We start from the raw sequence: 5,699 nt of genomic DNA on the forward strand, positions 1-5,699 counted from the left end.
TCGTCTTATTTGTTTATATCTGCCTCTTCATGGATAGGTCAATTTCATTGACTGAAAATAAGAGACAGCTGAATCTATTAGATTATATATGAGAAGAAGACGACAAGGTGGATGGATCATTTGAGGTCAGGAGTTCGAGACCAGCCTGGCCAACATGATGAAACCCTGTCTCTACTAAAAATACAAAAATTAGCTGGGCATGATGGCATGTGCCTATAATCCCAGCTACTTGGGACACTGTGGCAAGAGAATCGCTGGAATCTGGGAGATGGAGATTGCTGTGAGCCAAGATCATGCCACTGTACTCCAGCCTGGGTGACAGAGTGAGACTCCATCTGAAAAAAAAAATGTGTGTCTATATATATATATGAGAAGAGACAAATGGTGTAAGTAAGCTGAAAGTAAGGTTACCATGATTCGTTCCCCTTTTGCCTATGGGGTTTAACTGCTGCCTCTCCTTCACCTCACACTGCTGGTTTCCTGGGGGGTCCCTTATGACAGCTGATGCTATCTCTAAACCATGCTTGGTTTACAGACAGTCCGCTTGGTTTGTGGGTACGAGTTGAAAGTGAACTGCGCTTTATGATGGCCCCACTTGGGAAGGTTCTGAAAACCAGTGGTGAGGGTAGATTCTCCCAGTGATAAGGAGACATAGGTCAAATTATAAGTAATGGCTTTATGAGCAGAATGACATGTCTCATTTGCCAGGGACCTGGAAGGAAACAGACTAGAACATCAAGGTCAAGTAGGTTCATGGATGGGCCTTGGGGATTGATCAGTGTGTGGATCTCTGTGTTCATCTTAACAGCATCAATAATGAAAGAGGGCCTAAGTAGATAGAGTAACCCAACCAACTTCAGCCAACTCTGTCATCAGCCACCTAGTGCTGGCACAATGGACTCATGAATGTTATAGCAGTGAAGTAAGGATGGAGGCTATACCTGGGCCCTGGGCCCTGAGCTCCCACTCATTAAGGCTGATCTCATTGCAGAGACCAGTGATGAGCTTCTGAATCAGCAAATCTTTCAAGGAGATCAACCTGCCGCTTGGTGGCAAGTTGATTACATTGAACTTCTACCCTGTAAGGAGTAGCAATTCATCTTGCCAGGGTTCACAAAATATCCTGGGAGTAAGTTGCCTTTCCTAGTACTGCTCTCTGAGGGCTTAAAGAATGTTTCATCCACTGACAAAGGATTCTGCATAACTTTGTTTCAGACTAAGTAATGCACTTAACAGCAAAAGAGGTACAGCAGTGGGCCCATGACTGTGGAAGCTCCTGGTCATATCACCTACAGCTATGTGACGAATATAGAATGGGTCCCCATTCTCCAGAATGTGGTGTATACACTAAATCAATAACCAATACATGCGCTTTACCCCATTACGTAGAATACATGGGCCTGGGAACCAGGAGATAGTTTTAGAGATGGCCTCACTAACCATCATAGGTAGTATCCACCATGGGAATTTGTGTCCGTCTCTTTCTGATGACGTTAGAATGTGTATGTCTCAAAGTCCTGATTCCCAGAGAGAAAATGTTTTCACCAGGAGCCACATTGAGAGTATCATTGAACTTTAAGCTATGGTTGCCGTAGAACTTGTTCAAGAAACTAGAAGATACGGAAAAGACAGCAGAGGTTATTGATCCCGATCACCAAGAGGAAGTAGGGTCACTATTATAATATAGGGCTAGAGAGAAATATGTTTGCCGCGTAAGTGTTTGAGTAACTCTTGGTACTCTCTTGTGCAATTTGGTGTGAAATGGACAAATGCATAAAGTGTGGCCTGGGAATGGCAAGGTGACTAGACCCTCAGATCTCTCAGGTAAGAGCATTAGTATCACTCTTCCAGGCAAGCCTTCTAGACTATCAGTTACCAACCAAGGGTGAGGGGAATCTAGAATGAGTAGTAGAGGAGGGAAAGCAGGAGTGTTAATTGCAGCCTTGAGACCAGCTGCAGGGATGGGATTTATAGTTTCTCTCACTCTCACTAAGCTGCTTTGTCCATGCTTTGCCAAGGAACAAAACCAACCAGAATCCTGGAGAAGTTTTCCCCAAATGGCATAAATTTACTCTAAGAAATAAGTGGATCTAAGTTGCAGAAGGGGTGGGCCAGAGTGAATACCATTCTACTTTTTCATAATCATAAAGGAGATAGATTCACTCATTCTCTAAGCTACTGAGGGGTTTGGCTGCTGGTTACCACCTTGCCCAAGGTTACGCCCCTTCTTATCCGCAGAGGCAGCTCAGACCTAAAGAGTGAATGATGGAAGTTTTCCTAGGCCTGGCCTCCTTGCCTCAATTGACTGAGGCCTCCATTGTAATTGCATCACAGTTCAATTCAGCTTCTCTCTCTGTTCAGTTCAGCTTCCCTCACTTCTCTATTGGGGGGATGTTCTTTCCAATAGGGCCCCTGTCCCAGTCTCCTTCCCAGAGTCTGTTTGCTGCAGAATCTGACCTAAGATATGCCAAAGTGCTTTCAGCGAAGGACGAATAAAGCCTTCAAGTCCACAACGTCACCTATAAACAGATGTCCATCCTACTCTCTGGTTCTTAGTAACCATCCCCCCTGTGAAACTGTGAAAATGCCCTTGTTCCCACCTGCATGGCCCCTTAGGTTTTGAGGAGGTCCCTCTTGGGCACATGAGAATTGTTCTGTTACTTCTGTGCAGTGCCAGAGCACCAGAACGTGTACAGCAATCTCTCACCTGGGATGCCTGGGTTTACCGTGTGGCCATCCCCCTTCTCTTTCTCTATCTCTGATTTTGCTGCCTGCTTCAGCTCTTGTTTTTCTACTGTCTTAGGCTCTTCTTGGGAGACTGATGGGCCCCTGTGATGAGCATCACCTACTTCTCTCTTCTGATCATTTATTTTTTGTTCCCTTCTTTCCCCATGTCCAGAGTGAGGTTTTGGTAGAATTCACTTCTCAAACCCTCAGATTCAATAAAATCAGAAACCTCTCTACTCCCGTCAGAGTATAGGCTTTTAAAATAGAAAAGAGGTCCTTTCGGCCGGAACCGCCATCTTCCAGTAATTCGCCAAAATGACGAACACAAAGGGAAAGAGGAGAGGCACCCGATACATGTTCTCTAGGCCTTTTAGAAAACATGGAGTTGTTCCTTTGGCCACATATATGCGAATCTATAAGAAAGGTGATATCGTAGACATCAAGGGAATGGGTACTGTTCAAAAAGGAATGCCACACAAGTGTTACCATGGCAAAACTGGGAGAGTCTACAACCTTACCAGCATGCTGTTGGTATTGTTGTAAACAAACAAGTTAAGGGCAAGATTCTTGCCAAGAGAATTAATGTGCGTATTGAGCACATTAAGCACTCTAACAGCCGAGATAGCTTCCTGAAACGCGTGAAGGAAAATGATCAGAAAAAGAAAGAAGCCAAAGAGAAAGGTACCTGGGTTCAACGGAAGCGCCAGCCTGCTCCACCCAGAGAAGCACACTTTGTGAGAACCAATGGGAAGGAGCCTGAGCTGCTGGAACCTATTCCCTATGAATTCATGGCATAATAGGTGTTAAAAAAAAAAAAAAAAGACCTCTGGGCTGAAAAAATAAAAAAATAAAATAAAATAAAATAGAAAAGAGGCTGGTGGCCTTCAGTCTTTGTGCTTGAGGTCTGGCTGCAGCCCTGCCCTGAGGCAATGACTCAGGCTGGTGGGATTGGGCAAAGGGTGAAAAGTGGAGGAAGAACCTGGTATCTGCGGTTTGGTTTTCCATGGTTTTAGTTACTCATGGTCAGACGTGGCCTGAAAATATTAAATGAAAAATTCCAAAAAAAAAAAAAAAATTGATAAGTTTCAAATTGCCCACTGTTCTGGTCTGGTGTCATCCTCCTGTGTCCTGCCCAGGGCGTGAATCCTGCCTTTGTCTGGAACCTCCATGCCATAGATGCTCCAAGCCTGCCAATGAGTTAGTAGCCATCTGGGTTATTGGATCTACTGTCCTGGCATCCACAGTGCTTGTGTTCAATGAACCCCTATTTTACATAATAATGGTCCCATAGTGCAAGAGTACTATGCCTGGTGTATAAATTAAACTTTATTATGGGTATGCATATATAGGAAAAAACAGTATATATAAAGTTTGGTACTATACGTGGTGTCAGGCACCCTCTGGGGGTTTTAGACCATATCCGTGTGGATAAGGGTGGGAAGTTCCATACTCAGAAATACCCACAAAATATCAGCTAGTATAATATTTCAAAAATACAGTCTCATTCCATTTAGCACTCTATTGTAGTGAATATGTCCTTGCCCTTCAAAATGGTATTAAAGCAACATCAATGTCTTTTGTCCTTTTTTTTTTTTTTTTTTTTTGACCCTAGAATCTAATGCACTATTCTCTGTGTGGAAGGTTCTAATTGTTTTTATTGTTGTTCTTATTAATGAAATTATTCACTATAACTGGCACACAAAATAATAAATGTATAATTTACAATGTAAACATTGACGTTAGACTCTCAACATTGACCACACCGGCCATGGTGAGGGGAATTTATAGTATTGTCTGCATGGCTTACTGACTTATGTTTCCTTTTATATTTTGAAATTTATAAATGTCTTCCTTAGTATCCACACGAATCTATTTATAATGCTCACATGCTTCAATGATTCACTGTAGTCAACACCTGTAAGTAAATATCTAAATTCCTGGTTAATTCAATTTCATGAATGAAGCTGGTATTATGAATGAAAGGGTTACCAAAAAAAAAAAAAAGCAAACCAAATCCAGGATTCATGTATGCCAACCTTTTCTTTTTCCATATGTCCCTGAGATGAGTAAGGAAGGTGTCAAGTAGATTTCAGGTGAGAACAGTTTGATTTTATCACTAGAAGCGAATATTTGAGCAATAGAAATCGTAGTGTTCAGTCATGGAAATATGAAGGAAATGAACGTAGAACTCACAATGATGTACCATGTTATGACTCTTAAATTGCCAAGGATAACTAAAACAGTGGTTTCCATGGGCACAGAAAATGCTTGCTCTTTTCTCAGCTGGTGGGACTAAATTGACCCAGTCTTTCAAAAGGCTAATTGATAATTGAGACAAGAGCCTGAAAAGATGTGTTTTCCTCTTGACTTAGGATAAATCTCTGACTATGAAATTACTAAGGACAATATCAGAGATGAGGCCAAGATTTACGTACTAGGATGCCCATAGAATATTTATGTATAATACTGGAAAATTAGAAACAACCCAAATGTGTAGCAACAGAGAGAGGGTTGAACAAACAATTCATGACTATACTATGGAATAATATGCATCAATTCAAATTGTTGAAATTCATCACACTTCCTGGAAGGTACTTACTATATCAAATGAAAAATACTACATTTACAGAATCATCTTAATTTTGTAAGAAAGGAATAAGCTTTATAAGTGTCACAAGAAATTCTAGGAGGAACCAACCATGACAATACCTTGATTTCAGACTTCTAACTTCCTGAACTGTGAGACAATAAATTCCTGTTGTTAAAGGCAAAAAATATATATAATGAAATAAAATTTAGGAGGACAATGCACTAACATGTGCTCAATGTTTAGCAGAGTTAAGAGGAGTTTTAATTTTTTCTTTATAATTTCTGTACTTCTATTTTATTTTTTATTTTTTTTATGAGACGTAGTCTCACTGTGTCGCCCAGGCTGGAGTGCATTGGTTGGATCTCAGCTCACTGCAAGCTCC

The 5,699-nt window shown here is 41.3% G+C and overlaps 1 pseudogene across 1 annotated transcript in view; it reads left to right on the forward strand.

Annotated features, from left to right (window-relative positions):
* The first annotated feature begins 3,005 nt into the window (after positions 1-3,005).
* Positions 3,006-5,699, forward strand: part of LOC105543177 — an 8,977-nt pseudogene continuing 6,283 nt past the window's right edge. Inside the window, exon 1 of the transcript XR_001006587.1 lies at positions 3,006-3,558. The product of XR_001006587.1 is annotated as a 60S ribosomal protein L21 pseudogene (transcript). The remainder of the gene's footprint in view (positions 3,559-5,699) is intronic.

Source organism: Mandrillus leucophaeus, unplaced genomic scaffold (assembly GCF_000951045.1).
Source record: "Mandrillus leucophaeus isolate KB7577 unplaced genomic scaffold, Mleu.le_1.0 Scaffold277, whole genome shotgun sequence".
NCBI classification, from domain to species: domain Eukaryota; kingdom Metazoa; phylum Chordata; class Mammalia; order Primates; family Cercopithecidae; genus Mandrillus; species Mandrillus leucophaeus.